The following is a 15,221-nucleotide window of genomic DNA, read 5'->3' as shown; positions in this document are numbered from 1 at the left end:
ATTTAAATGAAATTTACATACATCAAAAATCAAGTTGATATCTTCATTTGTTACCGACATTGCTGGACGTTGATGAATCAGTCAGTCATTCAGGACATGTTCTTTTATACACACCGGGTAATATTTAAGTACGGGAACAGCTTTTTGCCGTGTATCTGAGAAGTAATTGGAAACGGGAAGAAATGGAGTTCCACATTTTAAAAAAATCAGCATTATTGCTGGTTTTTAAATTTTATACGCTATGTTGAATCAAACTTAATTTTTTTAAATAGGAAGGTGGACGCGTATGACGGATGATTACGATTTAAAATTTTACAACAAAAACAATGGTGAAACCGTTTTCTGTTAATTCCTTCGTTGTCGAGTTATAAGCAATCAAATTTGCGATGAAGGAAAAATCGTGTTAACAATAAAACGAGGTAAATCGCGCTTCATGAATAATCTTATTGTATTTTACATTGATAATGCATACAATAACGAATTTTAAACAGTGCTATAATATATATAACAAAAAAACAGATATTCAGTAGAAATTTCTGGGCTTGCAAATACCCTTCAGATAAATATCTAACAACTGTTATCGGCATTTTTTAATTCTGATCTTGTAAGGAATGCGACGTTGTACAACATGGCGGCTGAACTAACACAGCCCTTGTTACTATTATTATATGTTCGATGCAAATATTAGTACACCCCTTCCGATAAACTGATTAAAAAACATACATAAAATTAGAAAAATTGACTGCGTCGGGAAACGCAAGTAACTATATAGTGGGAACGAAGCCGTATGGGGATACTAGATATATATATATATATAAATATGTTGTACTTTTATGTTAAAACAAGAAGCCGAAATAATAAATTAATAATTCGTAATGTAATGGCAGAAAGGCTCCTGGAATAGACGGAATACCCGTAGAATTACTGCGCAGTGCAGGTGAGGAAGCGATTGATAGATTATACAAACTGGTGTGTAATATTTATGAAAAAGGGGAATTTCCGTCAGACTTAAAAAAAAATGTTATAGTCATGATACCAAATAAAGCAGGGGCAGATAAATGTGAAGAATACAGAACAATTAGTTTAACTAGTCGTGCATCAAAAATCTTAACTAGAATTCTATACAGAAGAATTGAGAGGAGAGTGGAGGAAGTGTTAGGAGAAGACCAATTTGGTTTCAGGAAACGTATTGGGACAAGGGAAGCAATTTTAGGCCTCAGATTAATAGTAGAAGGAAGATTAAAGAAAAACAAACCAACATAGTTGGCGTTTATAGACCTAGAAAAGGCATTCGATAACGTAGACTGGAATAAAATGTTCAGCATTTTAAAAAAATTAGGGTTCAAATACAGAGATAGAAGAACAATTTCTAACATGTACAGGAACCAAACAGCAACAGTAACAATTGAAGAACATAAGAAAGAAGCCGTAATAAGAAAGGGAGTCCGACAAGGATGTTTCCTATCTCCGTTACTTTTTAATCTTTACATGGAACTAGCAGTTAATGATGTTAAAGAACAATTTAGATTCGGAGTAACAGTACAAGGTGAAAATATAAAGATGCTACGATTTGCTGATGATATAGTAATTCTAGCCGAGAGTAAAAAGGATTTAGAAGAAATAATGAACGGCATAGATGAAGTCCTACGCAAGAACTATCGCATGAAAATAAAGAAGAACAAAACAAAAGTAATGAAATGTAGTAGAAATAACAAAGATGGACCACTGAATGTGAAAATAGGAGGAAAAAATATTATGGAGGTAGAAGAATTTTGTTATTTGGGAAGTAGAATTACTAAAGATGGACGAAGCAGGAGCGATATAAAATGCCGAATAGCACAAGCTAAACGAGCCTTCAGTAAGAGATATAATTTGTTTACATCAAAAATTAATTTAAATGTCAGGAAAAGATTTTTGAAAGTGTATGTTTGGAGTTTCGCTTTATATGGAAGTGAAACTTGGACGATCGGAGTATCTGAGAAGAAAAGATTAGAAGCTTTTGAAATGTGGTGCTATAGGAGAATGTTAAAAATCAGACCGGTGGATAAAGTGACAAATGAAGAGGTATTGCGGCAAATAGATGAAGAAAGAAGCATTTGGAAAAATATAGTTAAAAGAAGAGACAGACTTATAGGCCACATACTAAGGCATCCTGGAATAGTCGCTTTAATATTGGAAGAACAGGTAGAAGGGAAAAATTGTGTGCAGGCCACGTTTGGAATATGTAAAACAAATTGTTAGGGATGTAGGATGTAGAGGGTATACTGAAATGAAACGACTAGCACTAGATAGGGAATCTTAGAGAGCTGCATCAAACCAGTCAAATGACTGAAGAAAAAAAAAACATCTAATCACCACTAGCCATGTACTAACGAATCAGGAGTTTCAGCTAGTGAACAGTACATTCCCGTGCTAAGCTAAGGGGACACAAACATACACACATACAAATGCCGTTTAGTAGGATAGAATTACCTGCGGCAATGGAGCTTTTAAGCGGTCCTCTGTGGCGCGAGTGGTAGCGTCTCGACCTTTCATCTGGAGGACCCGGGTTCGAATTCCGGTCAGACATGGTATTTTCTACACGCTATACAAAAATTGTCATTCATCTCATTCTCTGAAGCAATACCTAAAGGTGGTCCCGGAGAATAAAAAAAAAAAATGTAGCTTTTTTATCGCTTTAGGTATTCCAGAGAATGGAACTTCGTGTATATATTTGTAAAAGTATTATTGGAATAAATTTGAATTTGAAATTGAATATACAAATTATACATGTTATTTTCCAACACTGGAGGAATTTGACTCACCGCCTTCAGGGTACACTGATAGTGACTGGACCTTTCAATTTATAAAATTCTGAAAATTTGATTAGATTGTTTATAAATGCGGTGAATTTGATTAATAGCTTCCAGTGTGGGAGAATAACATATTTAATTTGTAAATTTAATGTTAATTAGACAGTAGCATAGTAGGTTACATATGTCGAAAATGTAACTTCCTTTTTTACGACCGTTTCTTGTAATCTATTTACCGTAAACATTGGTATTGAGTGATTTTTTTTTTTAATTTTTAGTTATCGTTTTGACCCTCTACCCCAGAACTTATCTGTGTTGTCACATATTTTGGGGAAGGTCTGAATAAGTAAATATTTTGATATTTCACCGATGTATTTGGTGTGTGCCGATATATACCGGAGAAAATCCATATTTGTCAGATATCGAGCTTTCACGGTAACATAAATTAATTCTAAACTAAAATTTTGTTTCATATAAATTTAGTTAAGAATAAGGTTAGATTTGCTTAAAGTTGAGTCGAACAGAAATCTTGAAGTGTGAATTAATCAGATAAATTACGGAAAATTTCAATCGACTTACTCGTAAACCTAACATTAACCTTGTTCTAAACCTAACTATACTCGATTAAATTTCATTTAAACCAAGCGTTTTACTCCGCAAATAATGTATATTGTACATTTACCAAAACCCACATCGTAAACTAAACCTAAATTAATTTAACCTTAAGTGAATTTAATTTCATTGAAACCAATTTATTCAGTTCCAAAATAAAGTTTATTTACGCTTGTAATATTTCGAAATTTCGGTAAGGATGCTGCGTAACTTGCAAGGGACGTAACGTAACTCGATGGAAGGCGTTTCCCACGAATAATTTTAATAGTAACGAATAATTTTAATAGTAACGAATAACTTTCTTTTACATAAGTTATATTTCAAATTTCATCAAAATCAGAGGCGAGACCGTAACTTATATAATTGCCAAATTTATTATTAAATGTGGACATAAAATATACAGGAACCAGAGACAGTTAAATTTAAATTTTGCATCTTTTTCATAAATAGAGCAATTTTCCTATAAATAATTTTATAAGCGCACCTTTTTAATTAGAATAGTTGATTTATTATACGTCACACAATGTCTAACAGTACAAACGCAAAGAAGAGTTACTAAATTACCTTTAACTTTCCCGTCTAGATAGCGCTACAGCTCTAGAAAGTATTGAAATCGGTCCGATTTCGGCATATGCGGTTTTCACCGGATCTTGACGTTTTGACGCCTAAGGAACCCAAAAAACCGAATGGAAATTGTCCTGTTGTTAATGTTCGTATAAACATGTGTTCGGTGTTGGCATATAAATCACCTTATATCTCCAGAACTACTGGACCGATTTAGACCAAACTTGGTCTGATTACTTCTTATGAGGCACATGCCATTAAATTTTCAACTTAAAAGTTCAAAGGGATGAGGCTGTGAAGCAAGGTCAACCTCAGTCTCGAGATTTCGCCTAATTAAGGACATATTTTACTTAGGCGCATTTGTTAACGATTAAAAAAGAATAATATTTGCAAAAAAACATTTTTTTAAATCGCATGCCCACCACAAAAATTGCTCTAATTTACTGCTATGTTGTGACGTCACAGGTGAGCGGTAGAATTAAATAAATGAATAATATTTAAAGTGTAAAAAGTAACTCGGTCTAACGGGGAAATTTTTTCTATGTAAGTTGTGAAATTACATTAGTTATATTATATATCATTTGGTAATTCTGAGCAATTATTCCCCCAACCTCAATTTTTCCCAGATTGCAATACGTTATATTGGAGGTCAACACGAAGACGAAAGAAGAGACACAATTTGCCCGAAAGTTCGTAGATAACGTGAATGAGCAGTTGAAGATAACAAAAAGGGCAATATCCGTGTTCGGTTATGAGATAAACAAATAAATATATATATATATAATAAATAAATTTAAAAGCATAACCAAACTTAACCTTCGCTAGTCAAAGTTAGCGAGCGAAGCGAGCGTAGGTTAAGTATGATTAAATTATATTCATAGTTATATTGGTAATGTTCTGGAAAATTTTTTCATTTTTATTTTATTATTTAATTATGGTAAATCATTTATTTACGTACGTCTACGTTATATAGAAAAACCGAATTTTTTTTTAAGTCTGTTCAGTACCTCCAAAGTGTGATAAGAAAAAAAATAATTTTTATTTTTTATAATTCACAACCGGTAGACTGAAAAATATATCATAACTAGTGTGTTAAAATCGGCTTGACTTATGACAAAAAAAGTCAAAATCCATTCGTTTAACAATCAGTTAAAAGAATAAATTAAATACATACACATACATAGATGTGCGCGCCCGCACGCAAACTCGCACAAAAATGCAAATAAAATCAACAATAATCAAACAAAAATCAACAATAATTTGATGATTATAAAGGATTAATATAAAAGCAATAAAGGATTAGGACGCGCGCCCGCGCGCCCACACACACACACACACACACACAAACACACACTACAAGCAGGGTTGAAACAAGTTATTCAATACTATTTTTTAAAATATAATAAAAATGGTAATACACTACATTCTATATTAAGTATATTTACATTATTAAGTCTATATTAAAAAGCACATACCATGATGTTAAAATAAAGACGTTAATTTTGTTTAAATAAAACAACACAGATTGATGAAACGTAAATTTTAATTTCGTTTATCGCCCGTAACGCTAAGCGACTGGATCGAGTGAGTTAGGCTGTATACATGTTCGTCCATCTCCGCGTACAATCGGTGATCTTCGGTGTATACACGTCTTCTTAACTCGTACAATATAGATTAATGTTACGGTTGTTGTTTACAGTTTTTTTATTATCAATTACGTAACACGTACGCGCACCCTCACATATACATTAAAAATCTATTTAAAACAACTAAAATAATAAAATAAATGTTAAAATAAACAGTTAAACATAATTAAAAATTTAATTTTATACATAAATATTTTTATTTATTATCAAAAGTTAATAAACTAAATAAAGGTTTATTTAAAAAAGAAAATAGATTAATATTAAAAAAATGTAATTATAAAACCGTTTAGAAATCGAACTCAGATTTAAAAAAATATACTGATTTAATAAATTATATTAAGCTTACCACTCTTCCGATCACCGTGGCGGTGTGGTAGCGTCTCGGCGTTTCATCTGGAGGTCCCGGATTCGAATATCAGTGAGGTGTAACATTTTGCTTATGCTAAAAATTTCCATTTTTACATTCCTTTGTAAACTTGTACGGTGAATCATTCATCAGTTGTAGAAAAAAGAATTGATTCAATTGAATCTCATTGAATTTCAATTAAAATTTTATCTTCCCGGTAATGTATTATCTATTACATATACAATTATTTATTATATATACACAGTGTATCACGAATTTCTTTCGGGACTTTCACAACCTACTCGCGAAGATAATGGAGAAAATTCATAATAAAAATTTGTCCTAAAATGCTTCGTTTGCGAGTTACGTCGGATTTCAGCTATCCCGGTGAAATAATGTCACTGAAATTTTTAAAACATTAATTAAGGGACAAAATTAGTGAATCGTTTTGTTTTTGACCGGAAAAATCGAAAAAAAATATATCCTAGAACCGTATCTGCAGTAGTAGTAGAAATCTAGTGTGAAATTAATAAATCGGGGTAAAAACCCTGTTTTTAATGTTAGACATACAATAACTTTGTTAAATAACTTTTAAACAAAACTTGTAGAGGATTTAATTCTAAACAAAATGGTATAGAGTAAGTTGAATCAAACAAAGAAAACTTTTTCACGTCTCTTTCATTAGCCGTAAATCGCAAACGAAGTATTTTAGGACGAATGAAATTTAAACGAGTAGATTATTTTCACGAGTAGAAAAGGTTATGAAAGGGCCCGGGAAAACTTTGTGATACAATCTGTGTAAATATATAATAATTTTTATGAGGCTGTTATTCTTTCACGCAAAATCTACACGGCCGATTGAGGTGAAATTTTGTACTAACATAGGTTTTATAACCGAAAAGAATTTACGACTATTACCATAACGAAATATTCCATCGTTTCATGACGGTAATCGTTTAAATTGCTTGCGGTAACAACCGGATTATGTTCCTTTCCTATATTTAAATTTACTACGGTCAAACCGTTGATCAATCGAATTCTGACACCATTTACAGTTTTTGAAATTAAATTTTCTACAAAAAAAGGTCTCTCTCTATCTTTTGCGATACTATTTGGATTATCGGTAAATATACCTTTGAATGTTCGGCGTACATTCCTTTAGACTTGCCCTTTAGATTCAAACACCTTCAGTTTTCAAATAAAGTCGCTTGCTTTATGCTCATGTAGAAACAACGTATATATACATATTCCAGAGAGAAGAACTGTAATTCTGTATGCAATTTCAGCGTTTAGATTAAAGAAAATTGGTCATTTTCTTGTGGTGTTTGTCGGATAACGCTATGAATCGTGCAAAGTACATTTTTACCCGTACGAAAGAGCGTAGAAATAACGCTCAATTACAGTTATTTTTTTTAATAGTTTTCTTATGTTCGAAATCCTGTTTAGATGAAATTTAGTAACTGAAATCTGATAAACTTCCCGTTATCCAATCAAGCTGAAATTTCACGTGTTTTGCATTTCACGTGTGTCATCTAAACAGGATTTCGAACATAAAAAAACTATTAAAAAAAAATCATACACGTTTGGCATGAATGATAATATAATATACCATATTTAATATCGTTCTAAAACAAACATGTCGAACATTTGTAAAAACATATTTATTTGTTTACTTAAGGGTAACAAATCATATGTTACGGTAACTAAGGGTGTGTTGTGGCAGCGAAACGATTTTGTTACGATTAGAAAATCGATTTGTTACTATTAACTATCGTTACTGATTTTTTACTGTAAGTTATCTGATTTTGTTACGACGACAAACCGATTTGTTGTCGTAAGTAAATGAATTCTGTTACTATAACAAAATCATTTTTCTTCGTGTAGTGTAGATTCTCATTGGAACAAAAAGATGAAACTAGAGTACAAAACAAAAAAAAAAACTGCAACACACCGTAAAATACGGTTGGAGAAATAGCATGAAAAGCGAGCGAATGAAAGCGAAAAGGCAAAACGGGCGAGATTTGACGAGTTGATTTTTAGCGGGCGAAAGTTGAGTTTTTATTTTATTTATTACGCGCCCGCTACTAGAGTAAGAAAGAATGAGAAAAAATTATAAACCGATGTGAATGAATCGATAGCATTTGAACGAACAAGCGAAGGCGGGAGACCAAAAAGTAAAAATAAATAAATTTAAAAAAATTTCTCTAAAAAGTAGGAAATAATTTTTCAGTAACTGTAATATAATCAAAGTAATTTTCAATATTTGTAAAAAGAAATCCATTGTGGCTCATAAACTTTTACTGAAGAATTGGAATAGGTGTTCTGCGAGGATTAATAAAGGTAAAAATGCGAACGAACGTAAATTAAAATGATAAAACTAAGTAATATTTTGTGAGCGCAAAATTTTTACTAATGTTGAAAATTTTTACAAATTACAAATATTTTCTAGTTTTTAGAGCAATTTCGTTTTAAAAGAAACCCATTGTTTAACAATTTAAAACATTTTTTGTACGTAAATATATCAAAAATAAGATACAAACCCTTTTGGGGCATAACTATCAATATTCCTGCAGAAGTAATTTTTAAAATGTTATCAATATCCTTTTATGTAAAATTTTACATACACGCGCACGCACACACACACACGCATGTTAGGATTCAGTATGTAGCATATGTAAGCATTATTAGTGGTATGTATTCCTGGTTGAAGTCTTTGTTACGTATGTTATTTTATTCAGTTTTAATTAAAAAATCACTGTTAGCATTTACACTTAACATTGGCTTATATAATATAATTCTGGAAGAATATTTATATTGAAATAATTTTTTTATACGTATAATAAAATAAAAAGTTTGTTTTTAAAAAAAATATTTATCGTTAAGAAATAACTGTGTATATGTGTGTGTCTCTATCTCTCTGCGCGCGCGCGTGTTACATGATAATTAGATATACAGTTAAACCCACCTAGGTCTAGTGGTCCATATTTTTACATGGATTTGAATACTAGATCGTGGATACCGGTGTTCTTTGGTGGTTGGGTTTCAATTAACCACACATCTCAGGAATGTTCGAACTGAGAATGTACAAGACTAACACTTCATTTACACTCATACATATCATCCTCATTCATCCTCTGAAGAATTATCTAAACGGTAGTTACCGGAGGCTAAACAGGAAAAAGAAGAAGGTCTAGTGGTTAACGCGTCTTCCCAAATCAGCGGATTTGGAAGTCGAGAGTTACAGCGTTCAAGTCCTAGTAAAGCCAGTTATTTTTACACGGATTTGAATACTAGATCGTGGATACCGGTGTTCTTTGGTGGTTGGGTTTCAATTAACCACACATCGCAGGAATGGTCGAACTGAGAATGTACAAGACTACACTTCGTTTACACTCATACATATCATCCTCATTCATCCTCTGAAGAATTATCTAAACGGTAGTTACCAGAGGCTAAACAGGAAAAAGAAAAAGATGTACAGTTAAACCTGCAAAATATTCGACATAATATTGATATTTTTATTTGATGATATATTTTAACATTTTGTTAGTTATAAAGTTTAAGTTTGTGCAAATATCTTTTTAATAACATTTTTCATTATCCATCATAATCACTTTCTCCGTTATTTTTACTATAGTTTTATCAGTGCTTTCTTGATGAGTATTTAAAATCATAATCCATACATAGTTATACCTAAAACAATATTACCCTAAAATATGTAATTGGTTTTTATACTGCAAGATAAAAATTATTAAAAAAAAAAAACAGACTACTCCTGATTGTACACATCTACCTAGAATAACAAAAAATAGTCGAGCGAGTTTTTCTTTATTTTAACGGCATTTTATTCAGGTTCATTAGTATAAAAAAATTAGGGTTCAAATACAGAGATAAAAGAACAATTGCTAACATGTACAAGAACCAAACAGCAACAGTAATAATCGAAGAACATAAGAAAGAAGCCGTAATAAGAAAGGGAGTCCGACAAGGGTGTTCCCTATCTCCGTTACTTTTTAATCTTTACATGGAACTAGCAGTTAATGATGTTAAAGAACAATTTAGATTCGGAGTAACAGTACAAGGTGAAAAGATAAAGATTCTACGATTTGCCGATGATATAGTTATTCTAGCCGAGAGTAAAAAGGATTTAGAAGAAACAATGAACGGCATAGATGAAGTCCTACGCAAGAACTATCGCATGAAAATAAACAAGAACAAAACAAAAGTAATGAAATGTAGTAGAAATAACAAAGATGGACCGCTGAATGTGAAAATAGGAGGAGAAAAGATTATGGAGGTAGAAGAATTTTGTTATTTGGGAAGTTGAATTACTAAAGATGGACGAAGCAGGAGCGATATAAAATGCCGAATAGCACAAGCTAAACGAGCCTTCAGTAAGAGATATAATTTGTTTACATCAAAAATTAATTTAAATGTCAGGAAAAGATTTTTGAGAGTGTACGTTTGGAGTGTCGCTTTAAATGGAAGTGAAACTTGGACGATCGGAGTATCTGAGAAGAAAAGATTAGAAGCTTTTGAAATATGGTGCTATAGGAGAATGTTAAAAATCAGACAGGTGGATAAAGTGACAAATGAAGAGGTATTGCGGCAAATAGATGAAGAAAGAAGCATTTGGAAAAATATAGTTAAAAGAAGAGACAGACTTATAGGCCACATACTAAGGCATCCTGGAATAGTCGCTTTAATATTGGAAGGACAGGTAGAAGGGAAAAATTGTGTGCAGGCCACGTATGGAATATGTAAAACAAATTGTTAGGGATGTAGGATGTAGAGGGTATACTGAAATGAAACGACTAGCACTAGATAGGGAATCTTGGAGAGCTGCATCAAACCAGTCAAATGACTGAAGACAAAAAAAAAAAATTAGTATAGTCAGCGATATGAAATTTAATATTACTTTTATGCGTTATCTTGTACTCGGGAGTTACCACCTCATATAGCCTACACAGGCACCCGACTACATCAAATATAGAAATAATATTAAATTTCACATCGCTAACTTACTGTATCATGAAAATGTGCTTGTAAGAAAAGAAAGAAAAACAAATATTTTTTGTCGTTTTTCATAATTATTCTAGGTAGATTTTTGTACAATTAGAGTAGTCAGAATTATTTTATTTAGGACTTTTTTGTTGTTTACATAACTTTACCTGGCGTACATATTTTTGTTTTTATCTCGAGAATGAAAAATATTTCTTTTTTTATCGTTTTATGTTCAATTAATGAAATATTTTGCTTTTACAAGGGGAAGGTACATCGGTTCGAATCCGACTTCATTTCCTTTTTTAAAAAAAATGGAAAGTACATAAAATTTTATTTCATTAATAACTACTGATTTTTTTTTCATATTTTTTATTATTATTGAATTATTTATTATAAACCTTTTTTACAATCAAGAGGTTAATAATTATTAATACATCAATATAATTTAAAAAGAAGTTGAAAAAAAAGATTTCACCGGTGCTAAGGAGGGAATAAAAAAAATTCCCACCTTAAAGTTAAGAAAACTTCAAATTTACTCAATACGACAATGTGAAAAAAGTTTCACATGTTTAGCTTACGACAAGCCCCGTCTTACAATTCCAGCAACACTCCGGTCATCCCTTGCCGTATGGGTTGGTTATATCAAAAATTGTGTCTGACAAAGTTTTACGTAATGTTTAGACGATTAAAGAACACTTTAAAGCGATGCGATACTGTGCCTATTAAGGGAGGTGTGATTTGTTTTTTGTCTTCAAAATTTCATTTTTTCTACCCCCTGAGCCAATGGTTGGTGATATCAAAAAACTTTACTTACAAAAGTTTTAGGCTCTTATCCAAAGAATCGTAGAAACATAAACGAATTCGATATTTTACTTAATAAAAAGGTTATAGCAATATTTTGTTTTTTTCGAAAAAGCCCTCCATTTTCATCCCCATCGTCCGATTTTGGCCGTTAACAAACTCGTACGAGATTTTGGGTCGCATCTTTTTTTCAGGGAACAGTTTGAAAGTGATTTGCGGAAAATTACGGCAATTATCGTGTCCACGAGAAAATGAAATATATATAAGCTTTTGAGCTGACGGTGGTTTTGGAGTCTGGAGGATGTGAAACGCGAAGATATATCGAAATTTTCCCGAAGTCGAATCATGGTATCCATTATAATAGGTAGCTTTCTAATGAAATGTACCTAATAGCTTACCTACCTCCCAACACATTACGAATATACTAGTTGGAATTCAGAATAAAATTAACCTGTTTATCTTATTTATTCAACTAGTTTAGAGGAACATATATCAAGACTTGAACATGTTTTTGATAGATTTAGATCCGCTAATATTATACCCCGCATATAAAAATACATATGTAAAATTATATAAATGTGAAATTCGTTTAAAAACAAATCATGAAAGAATTCCTTTAAATTCAGAAATGAATTTGACTCCAACACCTAAACCACTGAAAATACTTCATATCGATAGGCGTTTTTTTTTGTTGTTGAAAAACAAAAGATTTTGTCAATTTAGATAGTTTTTTAGGTATACACAAGTATAATGGATTGAAAGATCACAATTAACAGAAGCAGCTGATAAATTATTAAATTAATCTACCCATCATAAAATACCTGAAAAAATTTATTTCTAATAATGATACCGAATTCAATAATTCAAAAATGAATGCGGATATATGAAATTAAAATATATTTTACAAGCACAACATCCATCGTCAACGTGAAAGATTTCAGTCTACGGTAACTGAACATATCAGAATCTTTAATAACCGACAAGAAATTAAAAACGATAGTATTAAAAATGAAATAAAATATGCAGTTATTGCGTACAAGAGTAGTATTTATTCTGTTACCAAATTAAAACAGTTTGAACATTTTATGGACATAAGCCAACTTCATTGTTAGAAGCAGATATACAGCGGCAGATAATAAACGATTACGTCAAAAATTATAAAGTAAAGATGATGAAGTAAAGAGAAAAATAAATATGATGAAGTAAAGAGAAAAATAAATATGATAAAGGAAAAGTCAGTTCAGTGAAAAACTGCATGACATATACAAAAAGTAAAATACATTTAACGACCTCGAAAGGTTAAACAGATACAACATTAAAATCCTCTGATACAGAAACTAATCTGTATTTAAAATATCTTGCAGGTCCTAACTATTAATTCGGAAACGGTCCCGATAGAATTAGATTTAGCCAAATTAGAGGCTTTTTACCGGTACATTTATTCATTATGATAAAGTAGTAAATCTATTTATAAAATTTGAATAATATTTAAGAATATTTATTAAATTGTTTTAATTATACCTTCTAATTATAAATTGTATAATGTAAGTAAAAACAGTCATAAGTCTAGAGATGGAAGTAATTATTTAAAATTTATTACTCGTTCGAAAATGAATAAGTTAAAAATAGTCTTGGTAAGTAATAAAGTAAGAAATAAAAGACGAATTGTTAATGGTCTCGGTTCGATTGTTCTTTACTACCAATTTACATGCTTATGATGGAGAAAAATATAAAAAATTGTTAGAAGAAATAAAACAAACAAAATGTTATTGTAAATCAGATTAATGACCAGTAGTCTCTTAGTACAGATATTATGAGCTTCATAAAACAGTTAGTATAATTGAAGATAATTTTATGGAATTACGTAATATGTAAATCATTCTGTTGAATTAGAAAAATTAAGAAATGTAACAGAATTAATTAGTAAAATAAAGTTTTTTTTTTTCAAAAATATTATTCGTTAAAAGAAATAACTTATATAAATAAAAAATATAGATTGTCTTGTAAATTAATAAAATTAAATTTAGATTTTGAAACTTATTTTACATCCAATATCCAAAATATAAAATTTTGAAAAATGTAAATTAATTATACACCTTTATCCACTGTTACAAAATGTATTTTAATGTTATTTCAGCTGCAGAAAGAGAAACAAAGAGATTTGTTTAATGTTAACTTAAGAATACTGAAAACAACACGAACGTTCGGATAAATGAACGAGAGAAGTCGGTAAACCGAGAATCTTATAATTAAAATACCTATAATAATTCGATTTTAAATAACAAGATTAATCCACAAAATAAACCGGCTTTCCTCTTTTTATTGTACTGGTACTTAAAATAAGTTATTTTACTTTGTAATCTTAAAAGCAAATTTTTATCTAGCGGACCGGCATTAATTTTTGACGAATTAAATAAATTATTGTATTATATTTGACAACTTATATTATGAAAATAATAATATTAATTCGCTATTACTTTTCTTTCTTTCTTCTTATGACCCCCGGAATGTTTACTACAGTTTAAACCTCATTACTATCACTACTATATAAATAAAAATAAAAAACAAAAAACCTGTAAATAAATAGCCTAAAAAAAACTTTTTTTACTAGATTTAATGTAGTTGTATATATCGAGAGATATCGCCTATATCGAATGTTTATGTCTAAATCGATCGGTTTACAAACCAATTTGGTAATTTGTAAAAAAAAAAAATTAAAATATTTAGTTCATTTAATTTTCACAATTCCCGTTTATTCTGTCACCACATTATTTAGTACCGTACTATTTTTCTTAGTACAAAATACTAATATTTAAATTACTTACCGAGTTTGTGTAGAAGAATCCTTTTCTATTTTGTTTTTGTATTTATACAAAATATTCGTAAAACGCAAGATAAATTAACTACAAATAATGCATTTTTCATCGACGTAACACGATGTTTTGTTGCATGTAGTAAATCAGATCTGACTGTTCGGTACGAATCGGTACAGAAAGAGACAAATAACGTATGAGAAAGACAGCGAACGAGACGGGTACAGCAGCTAGCCGGTAAATAACGTACACGCAGCAAACGCAATATAGACTACTTCTCCTTGTGTCTTAATACATCTCTCGCAATCACACTACATAGTTACCCCGCTCTTTTCTTTATCGTTTATTTTGATTTAATGTCGTTTTTTGTTACTGATAGTTCTATATTAACGTAAAATTATTTGGTTTAAATTTTCGAATAAACATTTCATTATGTCCCATAGTTTTAAAATATTTACAATAATAATATATTTAAAATGGTATTTTTTATTTAATAAATAAGTTTTACAACAAAAAGAGAAATTTCTAACCGACAGTCGGGATCGGTTCGTTTTAATCGATCAGAATCGCACCATCTGAAATAATTTTTAACTAAATTGATTTCCGAGGTGTTAGCGAATATTGAATACGATATTTAACATTT

General features: G+C 30.7%; 1 protein-coding gene across 6 annotated transcripts in view; it reads right to left on the bottom strand.

Annotated features, from left to right (window-relative positions):
- Positions 1-14,802, bottom strand: part of LOC142318870 (Golgi-specific brefeldin A-resistance guanine nucleotide exchange factor 1-like) — a 65,332-nt gene extending 50,530 nt beyond the window's left edge. Inside the window, exon 1 of one of the 6 annotated variants that reach the window (XR_012755059.1) lies at positions 14,591-14,802. The gene's annotated coding sequence lies outside the window, so the exon portion shown is untranslated. Of the gene's footprint in view, positions 1-5,443; positions 5,584-14,590 lie in introns of those variants that run through there. The other 5 variants (XR_012755060.1, XM_075355450.1, XM_075355453.1 and 2 more) reach the window with 5 other exon arrangements.
- Between the last annotated feature and the right edge of the window lie 419 nt (positions 14,803-15,221).

The sequence above is a fragment of the Lycorma delicatula genome, chromosome 2 (genome assembly GCF_047948215.1).
Source record: "Lycorma delicatula isolate Av1 chromosome 2, ASM4794821v1, whole genome shotgun sequence".
Classification (NCBI taxonomy): domain Eukaryota; kingdom Metazoa; phylum Arthropoda; class Insecta; order Hemiptera; family Fulgoridae; genus Lycorma; species Lycorma delicatula.
Note: the sequence above shows the minus strand (reverse complement) of the source record. Positions and strands in the feature narration are given on the sequence as shown.